Source organism: Dasypus novemcinctus, chromosome 3, assembly GCF_030445035.2.
Source record: "Dasypus novemcinctus isolate mDasNov1 chromosome 3, mDasNov1.1.hap2, whole genome shotgun sequence".
Taxonomy (NCBI): Eukaryota; Metazoa; Chordata; class Mammalia; order Cingulata; family Dasypodidae; genus Dasypus; species Dasypus novemcinctus.
Genome location: NC_080675.1, coordinates 136,986,855 through 137,003,153, shown reverse-complemented (window position 1 = coordinate 137,003,153; position 16,299 = coordinate 136,986,855). Strand labels below are relative to the sequence as shown.

Sequence of the window (16,299 nt, the reverse complement as noted above, 5' to 3'; positions counted from 1 at the left end):
TGGGCTTCTAGGTTCTTGGCTTATGTTGCATAAAGGAATTTAAGGACACACCATAGGGTAGGCAAGAGAGTAAAGAGTTTATTAAGAAACAAGGAAAGAGTACACAGTCCTAGACGTGGATGTGGGCGTGCTATGGGATGAGTCACAGGCGTGGAGCCTCAGGACACTTTAAAGTGTTTCCTCCTCCCCCTTCATAATGTTGGGGGCGGGGCCCCAGCTGTTTGCTGTTCCGATTGGTCGCCCCACCTGTTAGCGCTCAGGGGGCCAATGGGGAGGCCTTCTATTTGAAGGTATCCGGGGCCAGGGCGCCCCGGGATCTCCCAGCAGCCTTCCCCTCGGAGGTTTCCGGGTCGGGTCTCAGGGCCCTGTGGTCTGCCGGGTCGTCAGCTGCGACCCAAGTCTTCCCTTTCCCTATTCTAACCTGCCTCGCTGCCTCCCAGACATCCACTGCGTGCCCAGGAACAAGGCTCCTGACAGCTCTGAGGTCAAATCTCCCTAGTTCTCCCAAAAATTAAATTAAGAAGAGGTTTTTTCCCTGCTAGATTTTTCAGCCAGAAAAGTCATGGGCTAGGGTTTCCGCCTGGCTCAAGGCACTTACCCCTTCTTGGTGCAGTCACTAAGCCTGGGGGAAGGGAGGGAGGGAGCAGGGGTCTGGGCTCACTCCAGGCTGGGTAAGAAGCGAGAGGGGTCTCTGCATACACAGTGGGCCAGAGGGCAAAGGCCAAAGTGTTAAAAATAAATATGGACCGAAGTAGAAGTGAAAAGTCACCAAGGAACTTCAAACCTGTGATTATTAAGTAAATATAATTATAATGATTCTATTTTCAATAAGTTTAGTAGTCAAATACTGAAGTGTGGGAACAGTAATTTCTTAGTACAGTTGCCCTCTCCCTGCAGTCCTCTGATTGTCCTACAGTCAGTATGCTTTGACACAGAATAGTCACTTAATTTCAAATGATGTTTAGTTATACCTGCCATATTAAGCAAATATAATTTAGGAAAAGTTTTTCAGTGATATGTTTCCTAGAAAGATCTTTGAAATAGCAATTCTTAATTGGACAAATCCCAGCTCACCTTCTTTTCAAATACTGTGAATGCCTGGCAAACTACACCTACAATTCAGTACATTTTTAAAATTGATTTTTAGCCTCCATAGACTCAGAACCATAGAGGATCATCTTCCTAAAGTTTTCTAGTAAGATCATCGTTTTAAATTTAATTGGTGGGAAGCGGACCTGGGCCAATGAATGGGGCATCTACCTACCACATGGGAGGTCCGCGGTTCAAACCCTGGGCCTCCTTGCCCCGTGTGGAGCTGGCCCATGCGCAGTGCTGATTCAAGCAAGGAATGCCCTGCCATGCAGGGGTGTCCCCCGCATGGGGGAGCCCCATGTGCAGGGAGTGCGCCCCATAAGGAGAGCTGCTCAGCGGGAAAGAGGATGCAGCCTGCCCAGGAGTGGCACCGCACACACAGAGAGCTGATGCAACAAAGGGAAACACAGATTACCAGTGCCTCTGATAAGGATACAAGCGGTCACAGAAGAACACACAGCGAATGGACAGAGAGAGAGACAACTGGGGGGGGGGGGAAGGGAGAGAAATTTTAAAAAGATTTTAATTGGTGAAAACAAACTGTGTTTTTTTTCCCCTCTAATATCTTTTTTTTTTTAAGATTTATTTATTTATTTCTCTCCCCTTCCCCCCTGGCCCCAGTTGTCTGTTCTCTGTGTCTATTCGCTGCGTGTTCTTCTTTGTCCACTTCTGTTGTTGTCAGCGGCAGGGGAATCTGTGTTTCTTTTTGTTGCATCATCTTGCGTCAGCTCTCCGTGTGTGCGGCACCATTCCTGGGCAGGCTGCACTTTCTTTCGCGCTGGGTGGCTCTCCTTACGGGGCGCACTCCTTGCGCTTGGGGCTCCCCTACACGGGGGACACCCCTGCGTGGCACGGCACTCCTTGCGCGCATCAGCACTGCACGTGGGCCAGCTCCATATGGGTTAGGAGGCCCGGGGTTTGAACCTTGGACCTCCCATGTGGTAGATGGACGCCCTAACCACTGAGCCAAGTCCGCTTCTCTCCTCTAACATCTTATTCCTTCATCTCTTTTTATACTTCTTATGACTGGATGGAAGATCATTTGTCATGGATATTTTTGTACATGACTTTGAACTTTTTCCATCATGGAGTTTTGAGGCGGTAAAGATGACATTTTCTTTTACTTTATGCTCATAAGATATGGAGAATTCCCCCAAAGGACTTCTTGAAAGTCTCATGGCCTAAATGAAATTAAATAAACATTAAATACAGTCCTTGAGGTGAATGTTAGCATTATCAAATGATTCTTCACAGATTAGAATTAGGATATAATCCTGTTATTCTGCCTTTGTTATTATGTTTTAAAACATAGTTAACCTGTTCGTTTCTAATAGTCTCAGATTTACAAAAAAGTTGCAGAGAGCACAGAGAATTCCCACACACCCTGCACCCAGTTTCCCCTATTGCTACCATCTGATATTACAATGATAATGTCTGTTGAAACTAATGATCCAATATTGATACACTATTACTTAGTAAATTCCATACTTTTTTTGGATTTTATTAGTTGCCCCCTGTCTGTTTTCTTTTCCAGGCTCCCATCCAGGACATCACTCTGCAGTTGGCCATCAGGTCCCCTGGGCCGTGACAATTTTGTTTTTGATGATCTCAAGGGTTTTGAGGATTCTGGTCGGGAGTTTTGTGGAATGTCCCTCGGCCGTTTTTCTCATGGTTAGACTGGGGCTCTGGCTTTGGGGCAGGAAGACCACAGAGCTGAAGAACCGTTCTCAGCGTCACATCCAGGTGCAGCCCTCCACGTTTTCCCCACTGAAGATGCTGCGTGTGTGCTGGCCAGCCTTCCCACCCCTGGCACCAGCTCTTGTGTTGTATTTAATTCCACAGGTTTTTGAACTCCACAGGTTCTTGTGATTACTATCGTTGCGTAAAGTCAAATTAATTTGGGTTTACCTAGCCTTTGCTCCTCATACCTTCCACTTGGGATCATTTTTACTTCGGCCTGATGTGGTGCTTTGGAATTGCCCTCATTAAAGGTCTGCTGGGGGAAATTTTTTCCAGTTTTTCTCTCCTTTCCTTTGTTTCTTTTGCTTTTGAAAGTTTAGCACCTTTATTTCACCTTCATTCTGGGGAAAGACATTCCAGATTTGGAGCTATTATTCCACTGTCTTCTGTTTCTTCCAGTGCTTTGGACATGTTAGCAGTCAATCGCAATGGTGCTCCTTGAAGGCTCTCTGGCTGCTTTTAAATTTTTGTCCTTGGTTTTCTTTAGAGTTTGTCCTGATGTGATTAAGTATAGATTTCTGTTTATTTAACCTGCTTGGGATTCACCAGGCTTTTTTGGGTCTGTGTTTTTATGTTTGGATAGTTTTGGAAAATAATTTAATTTTTATAACATTTTTCTTGTTGCCCAAAATAGATATAAGGATGTTCTTAAAGCTCTCTAGCTAACATTCTCTTCCTTAATTTTCCCATTAGCTGTCAATCTATTTCCTATTTACTTAACTATTTTAAAGTTTTAAATTTTTTTGGTAAATTAAGTTAAAGCTTTCACAATTCTTACTACTGGACTGTTTACTCTGGCAATAGACAATATCTCATTATATTACAACCGACTGATATAATTTCCATGGCAGAGCACACGAGGAATTTTTCACTCCAACTTACATCCAGAATGTGAGTTGTGATAGTGAATCTCTGTGAGAATGATCAGATACTAATTTGGTAGATATTTACATTATTTCTAACAGGGTTTGTCTGCATTGATGATATTGTTCCAGAAACTTACAGAGACACCGAACACAGACTTGTTCAGGGATACCAGAAATGCCATCCAAGCCGGCACTCAGCTGTCCAGCCCTCCAAAAGCCAGAGTTGCACACCCTGGCCAAAGCCCCGCCAGTGGCCTGGCAGACAAGAATTGTAACCACAACACAAGCATTAAGCAGTAATCCTCACAATTTCACAATGTGAATGCTGCAATCCCCGTTTCACAGATGAGGAAACTAGGCTCAGAGAGCTTGAGGTGACAAAGATCATGCAGCCAGTGAGTGACAGAACCAGGATTCAACCCAGGTCTGTCTGCATTTAGCGTCCACTTTTGTAAACCTGCTTCTCTACTCTTGTTTTGACTCATGGATCTTAGCAATCACTGGGGGACGTCGACCAGGCGCAAACCATTCTGAGATGGGCTGAAACTACAGTGTTCTCTTTTCAACTTGTCCTCCACCCCCTCATTCTGAGATGAATTTTCCCCAAACACTGCATCGTGTGTCCTTCTGCACAATATGGCAAACTGGGCTTACTGCCCATGAAAAATGCCTTTGCCTTCTCTGAGCCAAACCAGGGCAGCAAGGTCTGAGTTTAAATTCATGCCAGTCTGGGCGGCAGCTCTTCTAGGCCAATGCCTTCTGCAGTTGCAAGGCGCTCGGGCCTTCCTGTCAGCCTTACCAGGGGCATTTGCCCTGCAGAGAAATATTCTGGTTCCCTCTAAACCTTGAGGAAAGAGTTCAAAGATCTGTGCCCTCAGCCCCACCCGTGCAGCCTTTCCTGCTCCATTGCATTGCATCGTTCTTCCTTTCCTTTGCATCTGACCCATCTTTGCTGCTAGACTGTGTGCTTCTTTAAGACAAACTCCCTATTCAGTTCTTCTTTGGATTTTCTGTACCCAGTCCACGCCTGGCCAGAGCAGCCTTGGGCTTCGACTATGAGCAGGCACTGTGATATGTCTCATGAGAACTCTCCTCCGACACTCACAGCTAGTCCCTGTATTTCATCAACTCCAGGGCCCCATCATGGATACCTACTGGAAGAACTCTTCTGCCTTTTTAAGGTGACTTTCTGTCTTAGAAGCTGGATATGTATGTTTCTCAACACAGTCGCACTGTCTGTGAAATGATCTCATTTCTTCAAAGAACCCTACACCACTGTCTGAGATGCTTTTCCAAAGTGCTGGCAATATTCTGCAAGTTTGACGTGGAGGTGAGAGGAGACAACTACATCACAATGACCGCTGCTTGCCGTCAACTACTATAAGACAGATCTTGATTTCAGAGATGTTAAAATGTGAGAAAAAATGCATCTTAGGGTGGATAAAGTGCAGGACTCACCTGCTTCGAGTGTCAGATCCTGAGATCACAGGACCTACCCGTGGGTTGTCTCTGGGTGGTGTGAAGCTGACTACAAGCCCCACTCACATTGTCTCCCGCCCCCAACTGCCATGGTGGCATTTGGTCCAAAGTGGTGAGTGAATACACATTTACTGAGAGAGGGATTTGGGGCCATCGTTGTACAGCTCAGTACTTCGGTTTACCTCTTAGTGAATTACCTCCCCATATAAAATTAGAACATAGCACGGGCCTCAGCTGGGCCCAAAGTGAGATTTAAATGGGTCTGAGTAAGTAGGGGCATTGATGAGCATTTATTGAGGTATAATTTATATACTATAAAACTCATCCATTTTAGATGTATAGTGAAAGGATTTTTAGTAAACTTGCAAAGTTGTGCCACCAGCACCACAATCTAGTTTTAGGATACCTCCATCAGCCCTATTAGGTCCTTCATGCCCAGTTACCAGGCCCTGTCCTGGCAACCAGAAGTCCACTTTTTGTCTCTATAGATTGGCTTTTTCTATACATTTCCTACAAATGAATCACAAAATGTGTGGTCTTTTGTGAGTGATGGGATTCTGCGATGGTGGTTCCCACAGCACAATGTCAGAGAGACAGGAGGGAGAGAAAGCTGCATGACTCAGTTCTCCGGCCTGGCTCAGGGAAAGGAGCTGGAGGCAGGAGGAGAAAGGGATTTGAGCCTAGGGAGGCTTTGGGAGACACAGGGTATAGCAGTTTGGTATTATTTATGAATTCCAAAAATAGATATTAGATTATGTTTATAAACTAGTCTGTTCCTCTGGGTGTATTGGATTATATTAAATTCAGAGGTTTCACTTTCACTTGACTAAATAATGATTAAGGTTTTGATTGGGCCACATCAGTAGGACAGAGAGAAAACACACGGCAGAGGAGAGGGTTTGAGTTTTGATGCTGAATCTCTGGGAAGTAAATACACAGAAAAGAAGAACACAGGGGAATAGAGATGGTTCCATAGACACGGCAGAGGCCCTGGGAAGAAAGAGAGCCTGATAGTCTACAGCTAACCTAGTAGAACGAACAGAGCAGCTGAGCCTGGAGAGAAATGAGTCCCGGGACAGAGACGAGACTTATCCCAGCCTACAGCTGAGATTGGAAGTGGGACCACAGAGCCTTAAGAGGAAGAGGAAGCCTGAACCCTTGCAGACGTTGGCAGCCATCTTGCTCCAACATGTGGCAACAGACTTTGGTGAGGGAAGTAACTTATGCTTTATGGCCTGATGACTATAAGCTTCTACCCCAAATCTGCTGGGTTTTATACTTTGCATCAGCATCCCTTTGGCTGACTAATACACAGGGGATGAGAAGTCTACTCTTTGAACTGCTCCTCAAAATTCAGAAGAAGCATTGAAGCCTTAGTTACAAAAACGAAAAGTTGGAGACAAGCTACTTCCTAAGAACATCAACTAGCGCCTGAGCAGTGCTTGGCATAGGAAGGCCCAAACAGTGTTTGGAATTTGGGTTTTGGGTCAAAACAGTCAACAGCCCTGAATCGAATATCTGTGGTTGACAGGCACTGCTCAAGAAGCCAGAGAAGTGTGGGATTAAGACATCAATTAATGACACAAACAATTTGACAATGCCTGCCATATGGTCCTGAGGAACGCTGAATATTACAAATGTGTATTTGCTATAGAAATATAAAATGTGCATGCTTTGGAAATAAAACCTGGAAGTAAAATATTCAGCAATAGAATTCTAATGATTTTAGTTTGCTCTTCAAGGTTTAGAAGTCATTCACCGATGTAATTCGGCTGTGTATTTACTTATTTATACCCCCACCTTCTCTCCTAAGGCGCTAAGGAGGCTTAGAAGCTGGTTTGTGGTAGGTCAGACTTGGGGGACCTCACGACTGAGGCTTTTGTGCTGAGGGCCAGACCACAGAAGAGAGCGGGGTTTCTCCGGGAACCGCATGGTGCTTAATGACAAGGGGGTGACCTGCTGCGTCAGACTTTCTGGGGTTGAAGTGCCAGAATCCCTATTTTCCCAAAGTTCCTCGGGGGATTGTCAGCAAGATGCCTTTGTGTCTTCCAGGGTAACACCCTTGTTGCAGCTCTGCCAGGAGGACAGGGTTGGGGCCTGGTTCTTCCTCGGCACCCATCTCCTGGCATAGCAGGACGATCAGGACACCCCTAGTCCCAGACAGGGCCAGCCAGCGAGCCCCCGCCCTGGGCAGCTGGCCCCGGCAGTGAGTGAAGGGAAGAGGATGCAAGGACACCAATTGTCACCTACGGCTGCGCTTCTCAAGGTGTGGTCCCCAGACCAGCAGCAGCAGCATCACCTGGGAACTTGCTAGAAATGTGACTTCCCAGGCCCCACCCAGCAGACTCCCAGAATCTGGATTTCTGGTGGGTGGGGCACAACATCTGTGTTTTAGCAAGCCCTCCAGGGGATTATCCTCAGTATCCAACAAACCCCGGGCCTCCTTGACTCGTGTGGAGCTGGCCCATGTGCAGTGCTGATGCGCGCAAGGAGTGCCGTGCCACGCAGGGGTGTCCCCCACTTAGGGGAGCCCCATGCGCAAGGAGTGCGCCCCGTAAGGAGAGCCGCCCAGCGCGAAAGAAAGTGCAGCCTGCCCAGGAATGGCGCCGCACACACGGAGAGCTGACACAGCAAGATGACGCAACAAAAAAAAACACAGATTCCCGGCGCAGCTGATAAGTAAGGATAGAAGCAGTCACAGAAGAACACAGCGAATGGACACAGAGAGGTGACAACTGGGGGAGAGGGTGGGGAGAGAAATAAATTTAGAAAAACCCCAAACTTTGGAGAATCACTGATGCATGAAGTAGATCCTTGTCGTAATCATCTTTAAACCTCCGAGGCAGCTGTTTGAGGTGAGGGGTGCTGCTCCCCTCCCCCTATTTCAGAGAGGCTGTCACAAAGCCTGCTGGTGACAGGGGCAGGAACCAAGCCCAGCTCGTTAGACTCGGAGCCCCTGAGAGAGGGGCCCGCCGAGCTGGCGTTGGAGAGGGGAGGATATGGAAGGGGGAAGCTGCCGCAGACCCTGCCCTGCCCACCCACGCCGCCCCCTGCAGAGCCTCAGAGCCCCCCTTTCCTTCTACCCTCAGTGTTCCTTGTACCAGTGCTTGGGGATGCGGGGTGCTCAGGTAAGAGCCTGGAAATGAAATTTTCATTCAAAGAAGTGCCCTGCCAGCATTTCCGATTGGGGTGATGGAAAAGTTTGGGGCATGGATGGTGGTGATAGTAGCCTGACAGTGTCACGGTCCTTAATCCCACTGAACTGTATATGGGAAAGTGGTTAAAATGGAAACCTTTATGTTGAATATATGTTACCACAATAAATCAATGTAACAATGTCCTGCCAGATTTACAGGGGGTGCGTGTGTGTGTGGGTGGCTCCGTGCCTTGGAAGGGGGTTCAGTGACGAGGGAAGCCACGACTGCGAGGGCCCCTTACAGGTGAGGACTGCTGTGCGCTCAGGCCGCGCCCTGCCCTCCTGGGCACGGGGCTGTGCAGGCGGCGGGGGCACGTCCATCCTCTAGGGGAGGCACCCGAGGACCTGCAGCAGGGGCCGTGGCAGGGCTCAGCGGGCCTGTGGGTGCCTAGAACACACTCGCTTCCGCAGCCCGCGCTGGGCTTGGGTGCCGGCTTGCCTGGCACAGGGTGGTCCAGGCTTCCACTTGCTGGCTGCCTGGGGTCTCTGCGGGTCCCACCCAGACCCTCCCCCACTGGACGTGTTTTCATGCCAACCTAGAGTCTGGACTGAGTAAAGGCACTTGCGAATGGAGAGGTGGAGGATGGAGTTTCTCTGCCTTGGTTTTGCCGTGATGGGAAAAAATTTGTTCCCTGACTTGGAAAGGACACTTGCTCCTTGGTGATTATTTAAGTGCTGCTTTGTCTATAACTAGAGACAATACATCCTGTGTTGCAGAATTTTTGTGAGTAGTAAATGAGATACTGGATGTGATTTGGTCTAGCAGTGTCTGGCATGAGAGGTACTGAATAAATATTTGTCATTTTTCACGCAATAAAAATTCCATCTGTAAGAATTTAGGACCTTGTCACTAAAGAAACTGTAGCCCAAATTACAGACATAATCAAGAAAACCCAGTGTGCCAAAGTCAAAATTTGCAAACCAAAAAAAAAAGGTAAATTATTCTCTTGACAGAAGGATTCTCCTTTTTACAAAAACAAAACAAAACAAAGACCGCGAACCCCGTGGTGAATGATGGACTGTGGTTAACAGTACAAATATGAGAACGTTCTCTCATGAACTATAACAAATGTACAATGCTAATACATGGTGTTAATAGGATGGTTTGTGGGAAAGATACACCAGATATAAGCTACGGACTATAGAAAGCAGTAATAGTACGATAACTTTTTCATCATTTGTAAAAAATACATGCCAACAATGGAAGGTGTAGGTGGTGGGGTGATGTATAGGAATCCTGTCTGTATGCATAATTGTTTTCTTAACTCATAACTTCTCAAATTAAAAATAAATTAACCAAAACAAAACACACACACAGAGTTTCCCTTTAAATGGCCAATTTCCCAAAGTCCTTCATGTTATGATATTATTTATTCACAGTCTTCCCAGCAACATATTTATTCGCTAAAGCCAAGAATTAGTGACGACTTGAACATCTACAGCTCAGCCTTGCCTCAGGTCTGAATCCCAGGATGGGAGGAGGGATTTGCCTTTTAAATTAAATGAGTTAAAACCCTGAGCCATTGAGATTTAAAAAAAAATTCTGTTGGCAATTTTCAACATAATTACTCCATTGTTCTCATCTTGAGGCCATCAAAATGCTATAAAGGGAAACTATAAAACTACAAGAATGTATTTCATGAGAGAAACCATCCTCACTGGAGACCCTAACTGGGCTCACCTCTCTCTAATGAAATCGTTTATTCACCCCGTGGCCTGGGGCCAGCTGGGTGACCTCTCTGAGCCACAGCATTTGCATCTGTAAATGGGGCCTTGGGGAGACATTAGGGGCCAATGACCCATCAGCCACCGGCTAGGCCGGCTTCCTTCTCCGCGGTGGTCGCAGGTGGGTGATCTGGCCACCACGGTGCTTACCACGTTCATGCTTTCAGAAAAACATTTCTTTTGACATGCAACCGTCTTTCCAGCTGGTGCCTGGACCAAAAGTTTCACCTTCAGTGGACTAGGGGAAATGCTTCGAAGGACACCGGCTTAGCTGGACATGTGCAGGAACAGGCCACCAGAGTGGCACGGTGATGTCCGCCGGCGAGGTTCCAGACCACCTGCAGGAGGTGCCTCTGTACCTGGCAAAGCTGAGGGGCCCTCCTGGGCGGGGAGTGCCAACCTTGGCTGCTTGTCAGATGCACAGGGGCAGGGGGCACCCAATCCTGACAAACTGAATCTGAATTTCTCAGGGTATTGTCGCACAGCCCTGTCTGATTACAAGTAGGTCCCCTTTTGTGGTCCCCTGTCCAGAGCAGCTTTAAGCATTTTAGGGCTCAAACAGGAGCTGATGTGCTTTAGGTCATGCTCTTTTTTTGGTGAGGACACTAAGGCTCAGAGGGATAAGGAACCGTCCCCAAGGCTTGCACAGTTAGAAAGAGGAGAAAACAGGATTCCAAGTCAGGTCTCTCATTCCAAAACCTGCGCTCTTTCCACTGCTTACAGTAGCATTGGCTCAGCTATCTCTGGCTGCTGGGCCAAATCGAGCCTGCTGCCTCCTTTAGTACAGCCAGCTAGCTGAGAGTGGGCTTTACACTTTTACAAGGCTGGAAACACCCCAGAGACTAGACAGCAAAAGAAACTGTGTGTGACCTGTTAAACCTAAAATACTTACCATCTGACCCCAGGTTAAGACAGTGACATATGCCTGCGTCTGAGCTCATCCCGGGACCACAGGGGAGATGATTTGGGTCAGTGCGTCCAGCGGAAGCTTCGTTGTTACAAATGCCTTTCACAGCAGTTCTGGGTCATTTATGTGACTTAGGACGTCAAAATCAGCTGAGATCCTGGTTCCGCTGGCTTGGCCTGCAGGTGGCACATGCTCACTGGGATATGTCCGTGGTTGCCAGAACATCACAGCGAGTGGAGAGCTTTTTCATTTTCTCCTACCAGGTTAAGAGTTTTCCAAGTGGGTGGTCCCTCTAAATCAGAAGCAAATACATTGACTGACCCAGTCCTGTTACGTCCACTCTCACGTGATTCTTGCAAACATTTTGTGAAATTGAAAGGAGGATATTGTCGTCCGCATTTTTAAAAATCTCATTTCCAGATGAATGAAGCTATGGCACAGAGATTAAAGGGATTTTTACAGGCGCACAAAACAGTGAGGCCAGAACTTGAACCTGGGGGTCTCCTAATCTAAAACGTCATGCTCTTCCAGGTTATGGCAGCCATAGGTGCTATCTGCTCATCAGCTCAGTGCTCTGTGTTAAGAGAAGTATCAAAAACTCCGTGTTAGGCAAAAGAATGACTGCATGGAGCGTGAACTAACAGGACCGTTGGAGGATTATCTAATTCCCTAGGGAGATTTTCCCTTGTTTTGACTTTCTGTTTACTATTGAGTAGGACATTTTAGAACTCTGAGTAGGTGTTAAGCCGTAGGAGATGAATAATGATGCAAACGATACTTGTCCGATTGAGGTTCCCCGATTTTGTCTGGTAGGAGAGATTACCACCCAAAGCTTACAGTCATGCTGTCTTATGGGGCAATCAATTCTGTAAGTAATTTAGCAACGTTAATGCAGCATTCTTTCTTTCAGTGATGACGAATACTTTTTAAATTTTCTAACCAGCCTCGCCATTCTGTTCATGGTTCCCTTCTTAATGAGGTAAAACCATCTTTGACACGTGCTCGCTATGTCTTTATATGACCGTCATGTTTTCAATTTTTAAAAAATTATTTTGACACTTTCATCACGGTCACTAGTGGAGGCCTCCAGGCTGAAGTGCACCAAGCCACGATGATCACCGGGAGTCTGAAGGGTCTTCTCTCCTTGGGCACATTAATCCATCAAGAGGTAGCACAAAGTGGCAGGAAAGTCTGCATCGTACCCATGTAGGTTTAGACTCTGCCTCCATGACTTAAAAGCTGTATAACCTTGGTCAAATCGCATGACAAAACAATGACTTTTCTGAGCCTCAGTTTCCTCATCCCACAAAATGGAGATAAGATCTTCATCTGTTTTACAAAAAATAAATACAGTTCAATGAGAGAGCATCATTGTTAAGGATACAAATTGACGTTTCAATTTCTGCTCTTTTCTAGCTGTGTGATCCTGGGGAAAGTAATTAACTTTATTGTGCCTCGGTTTCCTCATCTGTAAAATGGGGTTAGTACTTACAGGGTTGTTGTGAGGATTAAATGAACTAGCATATTGTAAGCACTCCATGTAATTAGTACTCCAGAAATGGTTAGCTGACAAGCATCAAGGATGCTGTCCATCACAGACCCACTTGGAGTCCTAGTTGAACGCCTGTTTACACATGGAAGCAGGCCCTGAGAAGCAAGAAACGTGCCTGAGGTCACCCACCCAGAACTAGAACCCAGATCGCATGACTTCCAGCCTCTGGCACAAAGCTAAGGAGCTGGACACTGAAAGCAAAGTACAACCCACGCCACAGAGCCTCTTCCCCACCCTGTGGCTTCAGTGATGCCTCTCTCCAAGGAAATGCCTTTCCTCTGCTGCTTCCAATGTGACTCAGCCTGTGCCGTGAAAAGTCAGAGCCTCAGCACAGCGTGACCAGACGGGGATTGTACCATCCAGTCCTCAGGACAGGAAAGGGTCAGGACTGCTCAACCCCCTCCCCTATTTTCTACTCCCTGGGCCCTCCGCTCCATGCTAATGCCTCCAGACAAAATAGTTAAGGATTTTCATTGCCAAGTGATGAACAGAGAAAACAAACCCACACCACATACCCTAAATACCAGACATTCCTCGGATGGGCTGTACCGTAGGTGATTGGCCACAGACTCCTCTAGTGTACCATTGGCAGGCATCTTAGAGAGCAGGGGATGGGACTGGGGGTGCGGGAGCGGGAGAAGGACCTGTGCTCCAGCTCTACATCCCAGAGCCTAGAAACAGGACTAGGGGCCCGTTATCTATAAGCAAAACTGTCATTTTTCAAACCCGTCAAGCAAGCCACACATTGGAATCCAGGCATTACAAACATTGCACTCCAGAGGTGACTCACAAGTAAGAGTCATTCAGACATTCTGCCGACCACCTATGAGTATGATGCCATGTTAAGCCCTTAAGAGAGTACTTGAGTGAAATCTTCAAAGTGGGAGAAGAGGGGTTATGTTTGGTCACATTTCCTAGATTGCTTTTATGTAGGTGTTTGGGAAAGGGGTAACAACATTTTGTTGGGCACCTAATATGTGGCCAAATGCTTGCTGGCCTTTCCCCATATGACTGCTGTCTGGGGTAGCTTAGGGAACATTTGGTAGCAAATCCAACTCAGGCTGGTTTTAACATGGCAGATACGTATTGGTTAGGGATTGTGAAGTCTGGAAGAATTGGAGTTACACAAACAGATGAACAATGTCACCAAAGATGCAGATACTTTGCCTTCATTCTGCCATTCTTGGGGTAGGCTCCATCCTGAGATGGCTTCTTCATTCATTTCTCATGAGGGAAGGAGGCTCACACCCCAGCCAAAGTCACCTCTCATCTCACTGGTGAGAATCAGGTTGTATGTCCATTTCTGAACCAATCACTGGCAAGGGTATGGTGTTATTTCCCTCCCTTGACCTGAGTTCAACTTCCTCCAAAAATTGCTGAAGTTCCCTAGGCGAGGGGGGACTAGATGTCGGGGAGCCAAGTACAATGGCCACTATAATCGACCCAGCAGTCTTGGAAGCTAAATGACTTGTTGAAAGCCATCCCGACCTGAAGTCTAAGTCTGGGGCAAATTCCTTTCACTTCATTGTTCTGTCCCAGGAAGCAAGCAAAGGGAAGGGAGGAGGTTTGGGGAGTTGAAGCCCAAGTGCCTTTTTGAGGGAAAAGTGATGGAGCTGCAACAGGAAGCTCCAGGTTTATTAAAAACATCTGCCCCCGCAACCCTTCCCTTCTCTTCCAGAAGGCCTTCCCGTTTCACTGGGATGCGGGCCCTGGGCACCATTTTGGTGGGGTCCCTTCAATACTTCAGTAACAACCCCTTTCTCATTGGAGCCCACCTTCTAGATTTTGCTGGACAATGGTGATTGTTACCAGATTTCAGGTTTCTTTGCAGTTATTTTAGGAAGGGAACCCCAGGAAAGCAATTTTAGGCAATAGCATGGCCTTGTGGTGTGGAGGGGCCTGGTCAGGAGGGGGAAGGTAGGGGCAGTGTGGTAGGTGGTACCTACGTGGGAACTTTGTTGTTGTTGTTTTGTTACCTATTAATGTCCAAATCATTTAGAGGTCGAAACCGCTGATCTCCTGGTTGAAGTTTATCAACCAGGTAATAAATCTTTATTAAATATCTAATTTATCCAAGGCTCAATTTTAGGTGCTGCGGAGGCTACATTTGACAAGATGTGATCCCTGCCAGAGACCTTGTTGAGGTCACTGCACAGACGAAATACCTAGTAATACTATAAAGAATGCTGCTTGTACTAAGCGGGAGGATGGGGAGGGGCAATAATTCCAACAGGATTTTTAAATTTAAATTTTTTATTTTAGGAAGTATTGGGATTGAATCCAGGATCTCCTGCATGGGAAGCAGGTGCTCAACCACTGAGCTACATCCGCTTCCCTCCAAGAGGATTTTAAAGCAGGGCCTTCCCAGGTGTGTTTCCTGGAACATTTGTCCCTCAAAGTACAGTGGAATTTTTTTTAAAAAAAAGGGCTGTAAGGCCAAAAAGTTTGGCTAACCCTCTAAATTTTAAGCTCTTTTGGAGATTCCCAATACCTATTAGTATCTTAAAGGCCCTAAGATGTTTTATGGTAAATAAGCCATAACTTTACTACCTTGATTTCTACATTTATTTGCTCATGAAACATTCTTTTCTTACCCTCAAGGAAAAAAGGAATACTATATCTACTCATGTCCTATGGAACTACACTGCCCCCTATGGTCAAAACCACTTAAGTTACCCCTTCATTCTATGTTTCCCACATATAAAAATATATAGTTCAGAAGTTAGACTTCTCACAGTAATTAGTTTTAGACCTTCAATGATAATTAAGACTGAAATAAGATTTATTCATGCTTTGGTATATTTCACAACAAACACAAGTTAATAGTTGTGGCTAAAATAAGTATTTTTAACTAAAAGTTATTGGACAACCAAAATTCCAAAAACATTTTAAATTTCCTTTATTCAAACCATACATTGTTATTGAGCCTTAGATGTTTTGTTACTATCCTCCATCTCTTTAGATTGCATTTCTCTCATTGGTCTGTACAAATTCTCAAGCTTCTCTATACCACATTTATCAACATCTACTTCAGAGTGCATGGTGATGGTTAAATGCATAGCCTTGGGTATAAGACAGAGAATTTCATGGGCGTATTCATGCTTCATATTACATCAGGGATAGTCAGAAAATATTTAATTCATAAGTTTAAGTGTGGAAAAGAGCAGGATATCTATCCCTCTTTAGTTGTTAAAAACAAGAAATATATTTATAAAAATCTATATAGAGCATATGTAATAAACCAAAAATAAATAAAAGAAGTACATAAGCAGAAAAAAACAAAAACACCAAATACTCAGGATGGTTAACAATGAGGATAGGAAACTTGGGTGCAAACGGCTTTTCCTCCACGCAACCACGAATAGCCCGTGATTGCAAAAGCTGCTTTGTCTGGATCCAGCTAATCAGCAAATATGGGTCCCTCAAGGATGCAAACTGGAGAATGGGGGCTGTTAGGTGCTTCCTGGCACCCAAACAAAACTCCCTGATCTAGCAGGTGAGCGGAAGATGAGCTCCAGGAACGGGAGGGCTGTGGCCACGAGGCGGAGTGCTGGCAGTCTCCGTCCCCCCTTGTCCCACCAGTTTCGGGCCCCCTCATGGTCCTCCCTCCCACCTCCTCCTTCCTCCTTCCCGCCTCGGCTCCTACTCCTCTGTCCAGCCCATGGCTTCCGGTCTCCTGCGGGCTACTCCAGCCCACCTCCTGGTGCTCCCCAGGCACGCAGCCAAGTCCCCGCCGGCCTGA

General features: G+C 46.3%; 1 pseudogene; it reads left to right on the top strand.

Annotated features, from left to right (window-relative positions):
• LOC101439363 (E3 ubiquitin-protein ligase RNF10-like) overlaps positions 1 to 16,299 on the top strand; it is a 44,629-nt pseudogene extending 28,330 nt beyond the window's left edge.